This window comes from Suncus etruscus, chromosome 2, assembly GCF_024139225.1.
Source record: "Suncus etruscus isolate mSunEtr1 chromosome 2, mSunEtr1.pri.cur, whole genome shotgun sequence".
Classification (NCBI taxonomy): Eukaryota; Metazoa; Chordata; class Mammalia; order Eulipotyphla; family Soricidae; genus Suncus; species Suncus etruscus.
The window spans coordinates 69029465-69049261 of NC_064849.1; the positions used below are offsets into that span (position 1 = coordinate 69029465).

At 38.4% G+C, this 19797-nt stretch overlaps 2 protein-coding genes, 1 non-coding gene and 1 pseudogene across 6 annotated transcripts in view; 2 read left to right on the forward strand and 2 right to left on the reverse strand.

The window, feature by feature from the left end:
- LOC126001426 (ribonuclease pancreatic-like) overlaps positions 1-19797 on the forward strand; it is a 459609-nt gene that overhangs the window by 250794 nt on the left and 189018 nt on the right. The gene's annotated exons all lie outside the window — the stretch shown is intronic.
- Positions 1-19797, forward strand: part of LOC126001424 (ribonuclease pancreatic-like) — a 260537-nt gene that overhangs the window by 142426 nt on the left and 98314 nt on the right. The gene's annotated exons all lie outside the window — the stretch shown is intronic.
- LOC126001754 (angiogenin-like) lies at positions 2586-6906 on the reverse strand (annotated as a pseudogene).
- On the reverse strand, positions 18714-18821 carry LOC126002140 (U6 spliceosomal RNA). Its single transcript, XR_007492915.1, has one exon. It is a non-coding gene; the product is annotated as a U6 spliceosomal RNA (small nuclear RNA).

The following is a 19797-nucleotide window of genomic DNA, read 5'->3' on the forward strand; positions in this document are numbered from 1 at the left end:
TCAGAAAATGAAAAGAGGAAGGCATGGAATAATCATTTTCAAGAAGAATCATTTCCTAAATAACCTAAAGAATTCTGGGATTGACGTCATTCATACAATAGGCTCTCATCTTTTACCATAACTTATGGAGTTACTAAAGTGCATGTATCTTATATATTTCATGTCATCATAATCAAAGGTCTTCTTGAAAGTATGAACAATTTATTAAATAATCAAATTGAGGAGCCTCAGGAACAACCCAACAAATTTTATTGAGAATCTCTACATCTCTGAAAGATATTTTATACTTTGGGAAGAAAATGGATAATAAACCCCTTTGTCATCAGAGAGTATAATTTATCAAAAACAATCCAATAAAATTTTAACAGTATTTTTGGTTTTCAGTTGTGGGGTTTGAGGTATTGAATATTCCCAATTGTCAATTATTCACTAAGTCTAAGCTTCAAATAGTTAAAAATTTATTCTCTGATTTTGATTTTTAGGTTGCGTACTCATTATTTGATCTACCCATAATTGCTTTCTGGTCAGTAGCAAAGACCTAGAAGTTGGTGGATTACTTTCCTCACAAGCATGTAGATATTTTTCCCTGCATGACTTTACAGGACAGGCAAGTTCAGTCTGATTATGATTCTAAGAGTATGTGATAGTCTTTTTTTTTTTTTTTGTGGTTTTTGGGTCACACCCGGCAGTGCTCAGGGTTATTCCTGGCTCCAGGCTCAGAAATTGCTCCTGGCAGGCATGGGGGACCATATGGGACGCCGGGATTCGAACCGAGATGACCCTCCTGCATGAAAGGCAATCGCATTACCTCCATGCTATCTCTCGGCCCCATGATAGTCTTAAATTTTCTTTCAGACTGTCAATTCATATGAAAGAGATTTCAAAATGAAGTTTCAACTTTTCATTCATAAGCTATAAGAGAATTCAAAAAGGATAGAAAATAGTTTACACACAAAAACCCACAGCAGTTTTCTTGGGTGTATTCAGCTAAGCCCTTTATTACAAAGAAAGAGAGAAAAATGGTCAAGAAGAGTGAATAAGACTTAATTGATCTGCTACTTTTTTTTAATAATCTGACTTACTTGGGTGATTCAAAATTTGACATGACAGAAAGATAATTTCCTTGCAATATTTCTTGACATTTATTAGACCCAAACATAGTAAAAGTTGTCCAGTTATATAAAACAGAGCTTTCATTTTGCTAATATATGTAGTTCAAAATTGTTATATTCCCCCAAGAGTTGATTTGTGGGATAATCAAAAAACAGAACCTTTCAAAGCATTTCAGGCAATATACATAAAAATAACTGGTCTTAGAAGCCAGTTATTCTCTTGTCTTCTCTTTTCCAGTAATTTATGTCTCTTAGTATATCCTTTAAATGGACAGGGTTTTTCCTAAATGGAGCAATACTAGTGTTATGGGATGTTATGATACTAAAATGAGGATAATTAAGATGAATGAGCAATATTTAAATATTCAAAGTGGTATTATAATGCTTAATCCCTATCCTTTGGACAGGATTCAAAGAAGCTAGGCTAACTAGTAATATAAAAGAAAGCTTATTGCAGAAACGCTCAGACTCATTATCAGTCGATGTCTCCATTTCTCCTCACTGTATTTAACAGAATGTATTTTTATTGTTTTTTTTTTTTTTCTCATATGGTCCCCTGTGCCTGCCAGGAGCAATTTCTGAGCGTTAGAGCAAGGAGTAATCCTTGAGTGCTGCTGGGTGTGACCCAAAACCAAAGGAAAAAAAATTATACTGAGAAAAAGTATAAAAAAATAAGAAGAGACACAGAGTCCAAAATAGTTCAAATGCAATACTCGTTGCTTTATAGGAAAACACATTTAAGGTCAATACTGGACATAATTTCTAAAGAGTTCTATTGGTCAAAGTGCACAGGCACACGTGGGTTACCATTACAGGCAATGAGAATAGGTCTGGGTACTAGTTCTTGCCCCAATATCTGCAGTTTGGGGACTTGGCTGCCCCTGAATCCGAGCATTCTGTCACCCTCACTATACCCTATAACAGTTCATCTGGCCATTTTTTACACGTGGTATTGCGACTGCTGCAGATACGGTTTATGTCCGAGATGCTTTCATGAATGAAGGTGGTTGACAGGCTTGCATTTTGGAGAAGTCATCCCCCCGCCTTGTGATCATCAAGTTGCAGTATCCACTACTGCCACCTGTTCCTTGAGTGTCCACATGTTGCCTCAGAAACGTTGGGTACATGTGAGACCTGGCCATCTGAGGGTTGTATCAGTCCTAGGCCCCAGCAGGGTCAGGAACAACAATAGAAGTAGTGAACGGTTCTTCTGGAAAGCCATCACTTCCTTGTGGGTGACTAAAGAGAAAACAAAGAACAGGAGAAAGAAAGCTAAGAATTAGACACTAGAGAGAGGTGCTGAGAATGTCAAACTGATATTTCATCTGCTTTACTGAATTGCAATTTTTCACTCTATATTTTTTTGGAGAGACAGGGTATATTTACATCCAGCTGTGCTCAAGATCTGCTCCTAGCTTTGTGCCTCAGGGGGACTTTTTGTAGTGCCTTGGACACAAACCCAAGTTACCTGCATTACTGGCAAGCTCTCAACCTCTGTACTATCTCCTCTGCTTCATTTTCCCTTTTTACATATTCCATCTCTCCATTTTTTGGCTCACCACTCTCACTTCCCAATGGTAGTGGGAATGACACTAATTCACTGTCACTAAACACCTGAAATACAACTAGGAAAGATATGTAATCCACAATGGGCCTCAATAAAAAACTAATAATAATAAAAACTAAATAAATAAAATAATGAGTTTGCCAGTAGTCTTTTCAGAATAAAAGAACCTTTTGAATCCTCATCTACTGCTGATGGGAATGTCGAGTAGATCAATATTTATGGGTTTGTTTTTAGCCATACCCTGACAGTGCTCTGGACTTACGTCTGGATGTGCACTCAGGAATCACTACTGGCAGGGATTTGGGGACCACATGAGGTTGACCGAAATGATACCTGAGTCAACCATGTGCAAGGCAAGTGTCTTACCCACTGGAATAATCTCTCCATCTTCATGGTTCAACCTTTTTAGAAAATAAAAGCCCACTCATCAAAAAAACTAAGAGTGGAGTTTTCTTAGAACTGAGAAGTGAGCAATTCTGCTTATGATATCTATGTCACAAGATCCAAAATATCGAATCAGAAAACAGTTTGTGTTCTCCTATTCATTACGGCTCATTTATGATAACTAAATTCTGTAAACTATCCAAGTTTCCAAGAACAGATAATTAGATATAGAAAACCATAAACTTTGGGGCCGTGGAGATAGCATGGAAGGTAAGGCGTTTGCCTTTCATGCAGAAGTTCATTGGTTCGAATCCGGCATTCCATATGGTCCCCTGAGCCTGCCAGGAGTAATTCCTGAGTGCTGCTGGGTGTGACCAAAATTCAAACCTATATATATACCATACATACATACATACATACATATACATATACATATAAGAGAATACAAACTTAGCTATAGAAAATAACAAAATTATGCAATTTTCTGCTACAGTGGATTGAACTAGAAAGAATCATGTTGCATGAAGCCAGCCCAAGTGAACATGAAGTCAGCCAGGTGAGAGGGACAGATACAGAATGATCTCTTACATCTATGGTATATAAAGAAGCATAGCTGGGAAACTAACAAAAGGCCAAAAGTAACAGAATCTAAGAAACCTAGCTGTAAGAGGGGATGGGTGGGAAGAAGAAAATGGGATGTCTGAGGCAGGTGGGGAGTGAATAGAGGAGAAATCCTGAGATATAATGATGGAGGAAATGGACCACTCTGTAGGCGAGGGGTGTGAAGTTGGAAGTTTCATTTATGAAAGTTTATTGACAGTATTGTAAACTTGTAAATCACAATAACCAAAATAAAAATAAAAATTTTTCAATGAATTGCATATGGATGTGCCTACATTTATACAAAAATTAAAATATGAGTCATTGTTCTCTAATAAATATAAATAAATAAAAAATAAAAATTTTGACTCAACACACATATTTATACATAAAATATATTTACATATATACATGTATATATATGTATATATATATATATATGTAAAGAGCCTTTCTCTCTTTACAGAGAGGCTATTATTGCTAATCCAGTGAATTGGGACAGAAACTGAGTGGTATTCAGTCAGAATATATGGCTTTTTATGGTAAGGATAAGAGATGGTAGAAGTGACATCTTAATGAAACTGGAGGTATCTGTATTGAGAAATTCTCTAGTTGTGTGAGCTTCGGGAATATTTGGATCCCTGGTAACGAATTCACAATGTTCAGAAGGACTCAAGACATGTTAAAGAAAAATTTGAGAAGTGAAGAGATAATATAGTAGTACGGTACTTGCCCTTGCACGCATTTAGCCTGGGGTTTGATCTGATACTCTTTATTGTTCCCAAAACTCCACCAGGAATGATGCCTGAGGTGCAGAGCAAGGAAAAGTCCCTGAACACAAACACAGGTAAAGCCCCAAAACAAAAAGTTTTGGTTAACTGGTTTTTTATTCCTTATATCTGGAAACCAGGAAGGTAAAATAGAAAAGAGATAGAGTAACACCTAAGTTTAACCCTTTTCATTCTTTTTTTTTTTTTTTGCGGGGGGGTTTGGTTCACACTTGGCAGCACTCAGGGACCCACACTCCCCAGGCTTTACATTCAGAAATCGCTCCTGGCAGACTCAGGGAACATCTGGGATGCCAGGATTAGAACCACTGTCCTTCTGTGTGCAAGGCAAATGTCTTACCTTCATGCTATCTCTTCAGCCCTAACCCTTTTCTCACTTCTTATGTACTTAAATCTAATGGTGCTAAAAAGAAATCCTTTGGGAAAAAACTATAATACATATACACTATATATATATATACACACATATACAAAATATAACAAAAAAGAGAACTTCCCAGGCATAATACTATAAAGATTTTCATATTTATTGTGAAAGAGATGAAAGAACTAGTGACCCCAATGAAATGAAATGTGTATAGTGAATGATGGGTTGTTCCCAAGAGTGTAGAATTAACTGATGAGGACAAGTTCAAAAAATTGGGGCCAGAGGGATAGCACAGCGGTAGGAGATTGGCCTCTGCATGCAGCAGATGGTGGTTCAAATCCCAGTATCCCATATGGTCTACCCCAGCCTGCCAGGGGCGATTTCTGAGCATAGAGCCAGGAGTGACTCCCTGAGCGCTGTCGGGTGAGACCCCAAAACCAAAAACCAAAAAAAATAAAAATAGAAAAAGAAAAAGTTAAAAACAATGAGGAAAACTGCACACTCTCCAAAAAACAAGACTTGAAAAAATAAAAAAAGAGAAACTTGGGTTGTATCCCTTTTTTCTTGTTTGTTATGCACAGCCTGAAACTAAACCCTGGTGACACCTTTCTTTAAGTACTGTCTTAACTATGGCATTGTTGGTTGATTCTTTTCTTTAGTTGCAGAATCCACTGTTGTCCAGCACCTACTCAGCATTTGGAAATAAATATGAGATTATAGAGTTGTCCCATTTGTTTATGAAGGAGCCTCCCTAGGGGTCTCAAAACTCAATTTACCTGTGGCCGCAGGAGCAAAGTCGGGGTGATCCTTGAGTGTAAAAGTCAGTAGTAAGCCTGAAACTTTGGGGGCGTGTGACCCAAACAAACTAAACCAAAACAAAAACAAAAGATTCCTCTAGGGCAGGGCCACAAAAATGTTGTACCAACAGGGCCTTTGGCACACGGTGGGCCATGAGTTTGAGACCCAGCCTAGGCCCAACATCAAAGAAAACATTGCCATTTTCATTGTTTGAAACTTTACTGTTTCTTGCATCCCCCTAGTCAAATATTCATTGTATCCAAGAGTTGCTTCTTCTCTACCAAGAGCTTAATAGGAATGGAAGAGGGTAAGATCACTCACCTACACTAACTAGTCTGATGCTGCCATTTGACATTCTTTCTCATACTGATAAGAGCTCCCGAGTTGAAAACCTAATAATCTCTTCTCAATGTATTAGTATGGAGAAAATAATGTTGATTAGTACTTAGCAGCAAAAGAAATGTTTCCTTTTGGAAAATTTTGCTTAGTTAATGAGCTTTGGAATTTTCCCAATTCTTTCTTAGTAGGGTGAGTATAGCTTCTGCACTATCACTAGATACTCAATTTCTGCTGACTGACAAGGTAAAAAAGCATTTCTCTTCCATTCAAACTTCTGAGACAGCAGCTGAGTAGAAAGATGAGGAGACTTCAAAGACCAAGAATCAATGAGAAGACTTTGATTCTTATTAATTTCAGAGACATTTTTATTGAGTAGACATGGATAAACAGAAAACAAAAGATACAGGCAGCCTGTTGGCCTGGGTCCTGGGAAACAAGTCTGCCACCCTGGGATGTAGTGGGGAAGTGCAAGAGGAGAGCAGGGCTAGTTCTGGAGCAGTGGCCCTGCAGGTTATGAACCGAATGAAAGACTCATCAAAGTGAACAGGTAAGCCATTTTCACAGGCAACAACAATGTGCCGGAAACCTGCTGTGGCTCTGTACGGACAGGGAGGTCGGAGAGAGCATCCTATATACTTTCAAGTAGTGATCTCGAAAAGGAGACTTGCTAATTCTTAAAGTTTCCTCATAAGCCTTCCATTCTTATCTTACAGATGGCCTTGAAGGCACCCTTGTTGCCATGAATATAGGTGTTGGTGTCTTTGCAGGGTGTGGTCAAGATTCGTCTCTCCATCATGCTTCACAGTATCTGTCATTTCAGCCCATTGGTTCGGCATCATAGTGCTGGTTCAAGAAGTGTTTGTACCTGAAGTCACCTTGAGCCCACGGTCAATGGGATCGACCCAGCCCCAGCATGAAGAACAGTAACAGAAGGTTCAGGCCCATCACCATCCTCTTTTAATAAAGGCTCCTGCCTAAGGGCAAAAGGAAGTGTGGGAAGGGTGCAGGAAAACACTTCCAAATTAGGCTAAAAGGACTGAAAACATATAGGGGACATGCAAGTGAGAACTGTGAAAAGAGGGACTTTTCAGGAAACTAGAAACCCAGGGAAGGGTTCATCAAAGAACTGCTGAAGATAGAATATCAGGACATTCAAATCAGTCAGCCAGCTAACTCTGACTGGCGTAGAAAGCAGTTTCACCCTGAGATGAAGGAAGGTGGATATACTTCCCCAAGAAGTGATTTCATAGTCAAAGATGGGTTGTTGTGTATTATTTATAAAAAGAGAGAGAGAGAGAGAGAAGAGAGAGAATAAAACATGAAAGAATCCATGTAGTGCTTGCAAGTGGGTCTAGGTGATCTCTTACAAAGGACTGGAGAAAGAGAAAGTCAAGCTTATTCTTAATTATCAGAAAATATTTTCTATTTTCCACTTGCCTATGTATATAGATTGTTACACAATAGTAAGGGATGCTCCCCCCAAATTCTTTCAGCATTTACATCAAATTTTTAGCATGTACATTGCTTTCATGGATTTTAGTTTATTAATTTTCCAGGGTTTTTGTTTATTGTTTATTCTTTCAAGGTTATTTTTAACAATGCCTGGAGGAATATGTGGCACGTAGGACAGAACCAAGGCCAACTACGTTCATGGTTTACATCTTTATTTCAAGTATTATCTATACTCTGGCCCCTGCAATGATTTTTTTTTAAAACCCTCTTCCTCAAAATAAGAAGAAAAGTGGGAGGATAGCTATCATCATCTCTCAAGAGCCTTCAGTCTCAAATTGTAGAACTCACTCATTCTAGAGTGCTGTGAGTCAGACTCATGCATATTTAGAATATAAAGATGAAGCTTCTGATGCAGCATGATTTTAAAGTGAACAAACAGATTTTAAAAAATAGAACAGGTTTATATTACAATAAACTAAAACTAAAACTTTTATGATTGTATTCTATTATGAGTATGTAATATATATACATAATATACATATATATACATATATATACATATATATATACATATATATATATATAATTATTATGGAGTTGGTTCACACCGGACAGCACTCAGGGGTTCCTCCTGGCTCTATGCTCAAAAAATAAAATTGCTCCTGGCAGGTTTTGGGGAACATATGAGATGCTGGGATTCAAACCACATCCTTTTGCATGCCAAGGCAAAGGCCTTACCTCCATGCTATCTCTCCAGCCCTATCCTATATATTTTAATATTTATAAAATTCGGGGTCTCTTATGAGGTCAGGAGACAGAAAGTTACGTAAGATTCCTGGCATAAGTCCTGGAGTTCAATTCCCTAACACCACATGGTCACCTGAGCATCTCAGGAGGCCCAGCATTGCCAGGGTAGTCCTTGTGATCCCCAACACCACAAGGCCAGAAGCCAATATTGCATCCTCAAATCTTAGCATTGAACCACTAGACAGTCCACGAATCATTGATGGGGCCTCCTGAATACTTCTTGGGAGTTTCCCAACCCCCTTTGTATAGCTTTGAGAATTCAAGACATTTAATATCTGCACCTCTGATTACCTGGCTATATATTTACATTTTTAAAAGCATTACAGAACCCTTTTAAAACCTCTGAGCCAGAGAGAAAAATAAAATAGGTCTGTAGTAATATGCTTTACGTTCAGGAAACCTGGATCAATTCCTGACACCACTGCTAAGTGACCCCTTAAGCAGATAGCTAGGAATAGCCCTGAGCATTACACTGCCAGGTGTCACCCCAAAATTAAAAATAAATAAATACCATAACAGTCTTTCCAGGATCATATCAATTATAAATCATGTCAACAATAATTTTTCATGGTGTTTATAATTTTTAGTTTCAAATTATTGTAAATAGTTCATTTGATTTAACAACTGGCTATTATTTCTTGACAGATTACATATGTTTGAGAAATTCTTTACAATGGGAGAAATGTTTCACCTTCAAATTAGGGTGCATGCTTTGCTTGTGGGAGAATCAAGTTTGATGTTGGTTCTACATAGCCTTTAGAGTGAACCAGAAATAGCTTCAAGTAGTGCCCCAAACCAAAAAGTGGAAAAAGGAATCTAAGTTCTAAAAATAAATAGTGTCTTTTCATAGATGCAACAGAACAGCCAACTGAGGCTGCAAAATGGCAAGCGAGGAAACTCTGAAGGAGTGAGAGGGTTACTGATATTCCACCGTGGGGGGTGGGTTAAGAAGCACAGCATGTATATAACAGTATTATGAACACTGTTGTAATTCATTTTACCTCATAGAAAGAAATAAAGTATTAATTGTTTAATTTTTTATTCTGTGCTTTTCTTATGTGCAAGTTAATACACTTAATTTTATTTTTAATTTATTATTTCATTCACTTGTTTATTTTTTTGATTTGGGACCATACCTGGTAATGCGCAGGAGTTACCCCTGTCTCTGTACTCTGGAAAACCACTCCTAGTATGGGATGCTGGGGATCAAACCGGGGTTAGCCACATGCACTGTCTGTAAAGTTGCTATACAGCCTTGTGAGTACTACCTTGAATCTAAAAAGACAGAAGAATTAGGGTTCTGGGGCCTGAGCAGTAGCACAGGGGTAGGGCATTCACCTTGCATGTTGCCAAGCCAGGATCCCAGCATTCTATATGATTCACTGAGTCTGCCAGAAGTGATTTCTAAGCGCGGAAATCCTTGAGTACTGCTGGGTGTGCCCCGCAAAAGAACATAGGGTTCTGCTTGGTTACCTGAAAAGTGAGCAGTCATCTCTCTCTTTCCCTTTATATCTCTCTCCCTCCTCCTCCTCCCTCCCTCCCTCCCTCCCTCCCTCCCTCCCTCCCTCCCTCCCTCCATCCATCCTTCCTCCCTCCCTCCCTCCCTCCTCCCTCTCTCTCTTTCTCTATCTCTCTCTCACACACATATACACACACATCGTCTTTTTAAAAAATAATTACTTCAGTTAAGCGCTGTGGTTACAAATTTTGTCATATCATAAGTTTCTGTCAGAGAATGTACACCACCCTTTACCAGTGCACATTTCCCTCCACCAATGTCCCCAGTTTCCCTCTCATCCACTCATCCCTGCCTGTCTCTGGGTCAGGCATTCTCTCTTTCTCTTACACATAGACACATGTCATAGACTGGTTGGACTTGACAGAAAGAAATCTTCTGGGGTCCCTTGAAAGGTGTGTACCTGGGGTGGCTAATGGGTAACTGAGGCCAGAGAGTTAAGTTGGGTTCAAGCTCTGTTCCCTCACATTTAGTTCTCTATTAATATATATTGTCCTGGAGTCAGGACTGATTTTGTAGTCTCTTGCCAGTCATAAGGAGCTATACAATGGCAACTCACCGACTCAATAATTTGAATAGTATATGGATAAGTGGGGCCAAAGTCCTAACTGCTTGACTTAAGTACTTTTGATAGTTTCAAAGGCAAGGGAACCCATACTGGTTCCCAGTCCTTCCTCAAAAAAAGATAGGAAATGCAAATTTCCAAATCACCACTTCTACGTGCCTCCTCAGCAGCTCCTTGCAAAGCAGTTTTATATTTTGTGTGACAGCAGATAACCAGGGGTGTGAGAAAAAATAAGAATGGAAGTCTTGGGTAAAAAATTACTATTGACATACCTCCAGGGGCCGGCCAAGAGCACAAAGTGGTAGGGCATTTGCCTTCATGCAGCTAACTTTGGAGGGACTGTGGTTCGATTCCCCCCACCCCAGTGTCCCATATGATCCCCCAAAACACAGGAGCGATTTCTGAGGCATAGGCAGGACTAACCCCTGAGTGTCACTGGGTGTGGTCAAAAAGCAAACAAACAAACAAACAAACAAAACATATTCCAGGACATCCTGGTGTATCCTGATGTAATTCTTCTTCCTCAGTCTAGCTCTCTGAGTTATTGTCCTCCTCATGGACAGGATCATAGATAGGCATTTCTCTCTCTAATGCTGGAAGCTGATCCTCCACCTCAAATTGCACCTCTTTCTCTCTAATACTTGTGGTAAACATTCTAACTCAGACCGATTATTCATAGGTCTCTAACCTGAGTAAAATGGCAGCTGCCTTGACAAGATTGTCTTTTGGGCCATTCTGATTGTAGAATTTGCAAATGTCTGTTCCCACTTTTATCCAATTGTATAAAGACAAACTATTCTCCTCAGGAAAACATAAGACAAATTTTTTGTACAAATTGGAGATATTTCTCCATCTAATGTTAGATGATTTTTAACCCACAACTATGCAAGGCACAGTGCAACACATCAGAAAACAACTGTTCTCTAGAATTACCTTGACCCATAATTCTTATCAAAAATCTTCTCGCCTTCTTAACTCGATTACTCTCTGAATAGAGGTGCCTTCGCATGTACCGAAAAAATAATAAGAAATTGGCAGAGGGCCCGGAGACATAGCGCAGCGGCGTTTGCCTTGCAAGCAGCCGATCCAGGACCAAAGATGGTTGGTTCGAATCCCAGTGTCCCATATGGTCCCCTGTGCCCCTGAACATCGCCGGGTGTGGCCCAAAAATAAAAAAAATAAAAAAAAATTAAAAAAAGAAGAAGAAAAAAAAGAAAAGAAAAGAAATTGGCAGAGAAAGATAGTTTATCTTTTGTGATGATGCCACCCTAACAAAGAGAAAATATTAACAATCTGATCTAAGAGCAAGTTGCCCTTCCTCACCACCTAATGGTGAGACGAAATCGGTCCTTCAATCCTAGGATCTGTGCATAAACCAAGATATCTATTTATAGAAGACTGCCTAAAACAACAGTGACTGAGCAGAACTTTTCCTGGGACCATAAAGAAAAACCCGGGGTTTGACAACTAGCATGCCTGGAGCCATAGTCAGTCTTATGACAGTATGCCTCAACGGTAGACACCCTGTATCTCTTAGGCCAAGAGAATTTCCTTTCGAATTTCCTCAACGTTTACTGCTTCTATGCAAGCAAAAACAAAAACAAAAACAAAAACAACACACCAACTTGCCACATCTGCCCCCACACTTTTTTCTTATTTTCTTCTTTGAATTTTATTAATAGCTTCTTAGATAGGGGTTCCCAAAACCATAGAACGTGAATCATCTTGTTCTGCCTCATATTTCTATATCGTCCTACAAATTGAGAACAGAAAAAAAATGTGGATGGGATCCAGGAGCCAAGCGATCTCAGGTGCATTGAATGGAAATCAAAAATGGTCAGACCTAAATACCCAAACCAAAATCAACAACAGAATCAAGAAACTCAAACTATAACAATGTATACACAAAAATGGACCTGTTACACTAGCAGTCCCGGTGGGTAAAGTTTGAGTTATGGGATGCCTCCTGGGAACTACAGTGGAGGGAGGTCAATACTGGTGGTGGGAATGGACCTAATTCACTGTCACTATGTGCCCAATATACAACTGTGAAAGACTTGTAATTCACATTGTCTCAATAAAAAATTAAATAAAAAAATCCAAATTATTTAAGCACTAAAACATTTTTGTAGTCAAAAGTCTCATAAACTATAATTAATAAACTATAAATTAATCACATAAACTGTGATTCAGACTAGAATCAAGTGAAAAAATAGGGGTGAATTGAGCTGAAATGTGATACATAATGAAGAAGGCAGGGACAACTCAATAACAAGAACAAGCCCTGCTTGTCAATATTAATGACAATTACTGCTACTCTAATCAGGTGCTGAGCTGCAGCTGTTATTTTCAGCTTTCTATTTGTGTCAAGGTTTTCAGTCTCCTACCTGCTTTCTCCTTCTATTCTTTTGGAAGACCTTATCAAAGTTTTATAGATTTCTAATCAAGTACGTCTTCTGCTCTGCAATAGATAAATATTGCCCTCTCCTATTAAAGGAAATGATAGATTTGCAGGCACAAAAAGACAAAGAGAGCTTAGGTCAATACCTCTTTGCAGGGACCAGACCCCAGAGTACAAACAGGAAGTAGGACTCAATCTGATCAGAGGAACAAATGGCATTACAATTTTGGTGGTGGATGTAGTGAAGCTTATACACACACAGAGATGTGAGATGATACTCTTTAATTTATAATACTATATAATTTATAATATATAACACTATAAAGCAATGATAAAACAAAATAATTTTATTTGTAAAGGCAAGAGAGTAAGTAGAACTAGAGTTAGCAATATTCAAAAGAATCATTAGGTGGCAGCAGTGGATAGGATGTCGACAGAGTCTTTGCAGAAGGTAGCAGTGGTACAAGTTTTGAGGACATTAAAGCTCACATATGGGCTGTTAAGGGTCTCAGCCTGACACTATGCTTTAGATATTAAAATAAAAGATACTTCACTAAAAAAAAAAAGATACTTCACTACACCCAAATTTTAAAGTAAAAGTAGCAGAGCTCAGGATATGCCCACAAGAATATCACAAATAATTATTTACCTGATGTTAAATTTTATGGCCATTATTTCCATATCACCATCCTTGTAGTCTTGGGAAAATAATTACCTATTGTGTGTGTGTGTTTTTCACTGCTGTATAGTCTATATCTATAGAAGGACAGCACTCAGAGTATGTACCTTGAATCACAATGATTGCCTCCTAGTAGAACCATATTTATTTTTGATGAGGAGTTTCTCATTAGCTAAGGGAAACTAGGGCCCAATTTGACAATCAGTTCAGTGTAAAGACACACAAATGTGGTGCTTCCCAAGTGCACTGGGTCATATCTCCTGGTGTGCAAGGACCTTTCGAGCAATATCTGGGAACACCTGGTAGAGGGACTGCATGTGATGCCACAATAGAACTGAGTTGATGGCATGCCTTGCATGCTACATAACCCTTGCACTATCTCCCTAGCTGCTTGATTTATTTTAAATGATTGACTTAATTTTCCCTTGAGAAACTTTTTATTCATTTAAAATGAGAAAGTTGCTTACTTTCTAAGTTTAAAATTTTCTTAAGGAAAAGAGGTAATTTTCCTAGATTCTGCATTAAAGTCTAGTGTCCATGGAATTGAAGAGATAATTTTGTATTAATTTATTACATGTGGAAACCTAGGTCACTAAATTCTCTGCAATCCTGTCTCATTGATTGATATGTCTCATCCATAAAGGCTTGGCATGTAACCAGATCTAAAGATCACTCTAGGTAAAGCACTGGAGTGACACAATACAGGAGCCTCACATCCTAAAAGGGCACTTGCTCATTTGAGTTTGGAGGCTTAAATGTTCTAGGCTAAAGAAGCAAAGGCATTTTTTTTCTGATTTGAAGAATTTTTACATTTATGATTTAATAGATCAGCTAATGTTTTCTCAAAATCCTAGTAGTCTTCACTTCCTAAGACATCTAGAAGTCAAATCCTAGCAAGTAGGGCCCGGAGAGATAGCACAGCGGTGTTTGCCTTGCAAGCAGCCGATCCAGGACCAACGGTGGTTGGTTCGAATCTCGGTGTCCCATATGGTCCCCCGTGCCTGCCAGGAGCTATTTTTGAGCAGACAGCCAGGAGTAACCCCTGAGCACCGCAGGGTGTGGCCCAAAAACCAAAAAAAAAAAAAAATCCCAGCAAGTATACACATGGACAACTATATCTGTCCCCTCCTTCCATCCCAGCTTCCTATTCAACTCTAAATTTACCCCCCAAAAATGAGGTAAGGTGGAATTGAGAGAAAAAGAAACAGATTTTTTGTAGTACAAAAGGAAATACCTAGGGGCTGGCGAGATAGTACAGAGGATAGGGTGCTTGCTTTGCATATGCCAACCTTTATTGCATTTCTGGGTCCCCCAAGCACCACCAGAAATAAATCCTGATTTCAGAGTCAGAGTAGCCCCTGAGCAGTGCTGGATATGACCCCAAAACAAACCACAAAAAGTAAATCTACCTAGGCTAAGGGTGCTGAGCTTCTCACTTATCCTTAGTCACACACAACCAAATATTTAACTGTCAGTCACCATTTTTTTGTCAGTGGAATCTGTCCTAGCTGTCACTGGCCAACTTTATCTTTTATCTCAAATCAATCCTTCAATCGTCACAAAAATTTATTCTCTTTCTTTCTCCACAGGCAAGTGTTTGTGTTCAAGAGATTCAACAAACATTATGTACCATAGAGTTAACTTGACAATTTATGTGAGTTTTTATGGTTACAATTTTCATAAATATAGTTTCACTCTAATATATAATTCAGGATATTATCTCCTAATGTGCAAGTATAATACACAATGCATAATTCTCCTTTATGTCCTCCTTTATTCCCTCTGACCTATTTTGATCTTGAGATTGTTCCACTTTGCTTTCAAATAGATCCAAAACTTTCTGAAGAAAATAGTGTCAAAAGGAAGAAACAAACAGAGCTAAAGCTTATATTCTATTTCTTTTTTATTTATTGGAGGAGAGGTTTTCCCAAGCATCTCAAGGGGTTACATATGGTCCTGGGGACCAGTCGAATGCATGCTAGGTATGCACCCTCACCACTATTCTATCTCCCAACCCCTATTTTCTCTTTCTTTTCTTATGAAAATACATACAATTCTCCTACCTAAGGGAGTTATGGGTGCATTCCATTAAATGACTTGCCCAGATCTTTGAGGATTTTATCACGATTTACGATTCCCTCTTAAATTTCTACTTAGTTGCATTTCATTAATTTCCCTTTATTCATCTAAGCTATACCCAAAGAAATCCATTTTAATTTTAAACTTTAAAATCTGATTTCTCTTCTTAGTTAGTGAATGTGTGGACCCAAAATCTTTAAAGGGTGGAACATATTTGTCTGGAATAGATAGCTTGTTAGAAACAGTATCTATATAGAAAGACAGAATAACAGAATACCCAAGAGAAAGAATCTTACTAAAATCTGGAAGTTCCCCTTCAACTGAAGATGAGTTCCAGTTGTTTGTTCCTGGAGATGGGTTCCAGCTGCTTGAAATGTGTGGCCAGTCCTCCTTCAATTTATACAATATCAGGTGAATGGGGTGGAGAGAACAGATCTAAAAGTTCCCAATCATAAAAGAGACATGAAAACAAAGGACTGTGCTCTCAGACAAATGAAGAGTCATTCACTTTTCTCCTGAAAATGATTGAGTCAAATATTAACCCACTTGAATGGATTAAAAATTTGCTCTGAGAGGACAAGTTTGGTAAACATGGCCTTTTTGTTCCAAAGCTACCTTTCTCATTTTTATACATATATTTTATTTAAATTCCCTGATTACATACATTATTGGTTTTGGGTTTTAAGTCATGTAAAGACACACCACCCATCACCAGTGCAAATGTTCCCATCACCAATGTCCCAAGTCTCCCTCCCTCCCCACTCAACACCCCCCGCCTGTACTCTAAACAGGCTTTCCCATTTCCCTATTATATATTCTCATTTATAAGGACAGTTCAAAATGTAGTTATTTCTCTAAGTTAACTCTTCACTCTTTGTGGTGAGCTTCATAAGGTGAGCTGTAACTTCCAGCTCTTTTCTCTTTTGTGTCTGAAAATTATTATTGCAAGAATGTTTTTCATTTTTCTTAAACCCATAGATGAGTGAGACCATTCTGCTTTTTTCTCTCTCTCTTATTTCACTCAGCATAATAGAGTCCTTGTACATACATGTATAGGAAAATTTCATGACTTTCATCTCTCCTGACAGCTGCATAGTATTCCATTGTGTATATGTACCTAAGTTTCTTTAGCCATTAATCTGTTGAAGGGCATCTTGGTTGTTTCAGAGTCTTGCTATGGTAAATAGTGCTGCAATGAATATAGATGTAAGGAAGGGGTTTCTGTAGTGTATTTTTTTTGTTCCTAGGGTATATTCCTAGGAGTGGTATAGATGTATAGTACTGGCAGCTCAATTTTCAGTTTTTGGAGGAATCTCCATATCGCTTTCCATAAAGTTGAACTAGACGGCATTCCCACAGCAGTGGATAAGAGTTCCTTTCTCTCCACATCCCCGCCAACACTGTTTATTCCTCATTCTTTGTGATGTGTGCCATTCTCTGTGGTGTGAGGTGGTATCTCATCATTGTTTTGATTTGCATCTCCCTGATGATAAGTGATGTGGGGCATTTTTTCATGATGTCTTTTGGCCATTTGTATTTCTTCTTTGTCAAAGTGTCTGTTCATTTTTTCTCCCCATTTTTTGATGGGATTAGATGATTTTTTTCTTGTAAAGTTCTGTCAGTGCCTTGTAATTTTGGAGATTAGCACTTATCTGATGGGGTATTGGTGTGAATAGTTTCTCCCACTCAGTGGGTGGCTCTTGTATCCTGGCACTATTTCCTTTGAGGTGCAGAAGCTTCTCAGCTTAATATATTCCATCCTGTTAATCTCTGCTTTCACTTGCTTGGAGAGTGCAGTTTCCTCCTTGAAGATGCCTGTAATGTCTGAGTGTTTTGCCTATGTGCTGTTCTATATATCCTTATGGTTTTGGGGCTGATATCAAGGTCTTTAATCCATTTGGATTTTACCTTCGTACATGATGTTAGCTGGGGGTCTAAGTTCAATTTTTTTGTAAGTGCTAGCCATTTGTGCCCAAACACACTTGTTGAAGAGGCTTTCCCTGCTCCATTTAGGATTTTCTGCTTTCTTTATCAAAAATTAGGTGATTGTATGTCTGGGGAACATTTTTATGAGTATTCAAGCCCTATTCCACTGATCTGAGGGCCTGTCCTTATTCCAAAACCATGCTGTTTTGATAACTATTGCTTTGTAGTAAAGTTTAAAGTTGAAGAAAGTAATTCCTCCATATTCTTTTTCCAATGAGTGCTTTAGCTATTCGAGGGTGTTTATTGTTCCAAACGAATTTCAAAAGTGCCTGAACACTTCTTTGAAGGAATGTCATGGGTATCTTTAGAGGGATAGCATTATATCTGTATAATGCCTTGGGGACTATTGCCATTTTAATGTTGTTAAATCCTGCCAATCCATGAGCAGGGTATGCGGTTTCCATTTCTGTGTGTCCTCTCTTATTTCTTGGAGCAGAGTTTTATAGTTTTCTTTGTACAGGTCCATTCACATTTTTAGTCAAGTTGATATTTTAGTGTGTGTGGCACTATTGTGAATGGGGTTGTTTTCTTAATGTCTATTTCTTCCTTATTACTATTGGTGTATAGAAAGGCATTGATTTTTGTGTGTTAATTTTGTAGCCTGCCCACCTTGCTCTGAGTCTATTGTTTCTAGAAACTTTTTTGTAGAGACTTTAGAGTTTTCTAGTAGAGAATCATGTCATCTGCAAACAATGAGAGCTTGACTTCCTTTCCTATCTGGATTCCCTTAATATCTTTTTCTTGCCTAATAACCTATAGCAAGTACTTCAAGTGATATATTGAATAGAGTAGTGATAGAGAGGACAGCATTGTCTTGTGCCAGAATTTAGGCTTCCTCCCTTTCTCCTTCCCTCTCTTTTCTCTTTCTTTTCTTTTTATTCTCTCTTCCTTCCCTCATCCTCCCTCACCCTTCTCCCCATTCTTTTCCTCTTTATGTTTATTCTCTCCCTCCCTTCTATTTTCCTTTTCTTCCCTCCTGCACTCTCTGTTTCTACCTCCCTTTCTTTATTTTTCTTCTTTCTCTTCTTTCTCTCTTCCACTCTCCTTTCTCCCTTTTTCTTCCTCTTCTGTTTTTCTCTTCCTTCTTCCCTACCTTCCTTCCTTCTCTCCCTCCCTCTCTTTTATCCCAACTTTTCTTTTTTTCTTTCCTTCTTCCATCATAAAACAACAAAAATTCGGTACAAGTTTCAAATCTTGAGAAGTGAATCTAATCATCTTTCAGCCTCAGCTTGAGCACTTTTTTTCCCCTTCTCGCCCCCTCCCCCCCCCTTTTTTTAATATGGAGCACTTCAGGAATTTACGTGTCATCCTTGCGCAGGGGCCATGCTAATCTTCTCTGTATTGTTCCCAATTTTAGTATATGTGCTGCCAAAGAGAGCATGCAAAGGCCTTTCTTACCCATCCCTATCCTCTGCAAAAGAGTTGCAAAGTCTGTGAACTCATTGTACCCAGTGCACAACTCTGCAAAGGAAAGTTTAGAATAGAAGTTCCAGAATATAAGTTTAATACTAGACTTCATGATGTATCCTTGGCATGTTCCCCAAAGAAAAGGTGTATTGTATAGAAGGCAATGGTGTTTCTAAAAATAATTAAATCACAATAAAAGAATATGGGGGCCGGAGTGGTGGCGCAGCAGTTGGATATTTGCCTTGTACATCGGCTGACCCTAGGACAGACCCCAGGAGTCCCCATCTGGTTTCCCAAGCCAGGGAGCGATTTCTAAGTGCTAGTCAGGAGTAGCCCCTGAGCATCACCTGGTGTGGCCCAAAAACAACAACAAAAAAAAATAAAGGAAAAAGAAAGAAAAGAATATGATGAAAGGCCTCACATTCTTTCTTTCTTCTTTCTTTCTTTCTTTCTTTCTTTCTTTCTTTCTTTCTTTCTTTCTTTCTTTCTTCTTTCTTTCTTCCTTCTTCCTTTCTTTTTTCTTTCTTTCTTTCTTTCTTTCTTTCTTCTTTCTTTCTTTCTTTCTTTCTTTCTTTCTTTCTTTCTTTTCTTTCTTTCTTTCTTTCTTTCTTTCTTTCTTCTTCTTCTTCTTCTTCTTCTTCTTCTTCTTCTTCTTCTTCTTTTCTTCTTCTTCTTCTTCTTCTTCTTCTCCTTCACTTTCCATTTCCCACCCTGTTCTTTCTCCTTTCCCTGCCTCAACACCAAATCCAAACCTTAAAGTGTGTTGGAAGGGAGAGGCATGTTATGACCAGTACTTTTGTTCTAAAATATGTCTAAGTTTAAAGTCCTTTAGGAGCAAAGAAATGGGCTTTGGGGCCCACAAAGCAGGACCTATTTCTGCATTTAATTTTGTATATTTATACATATGTATATAGTGAACAAACAATCCTTTAGAGTAGCATGCAATAATT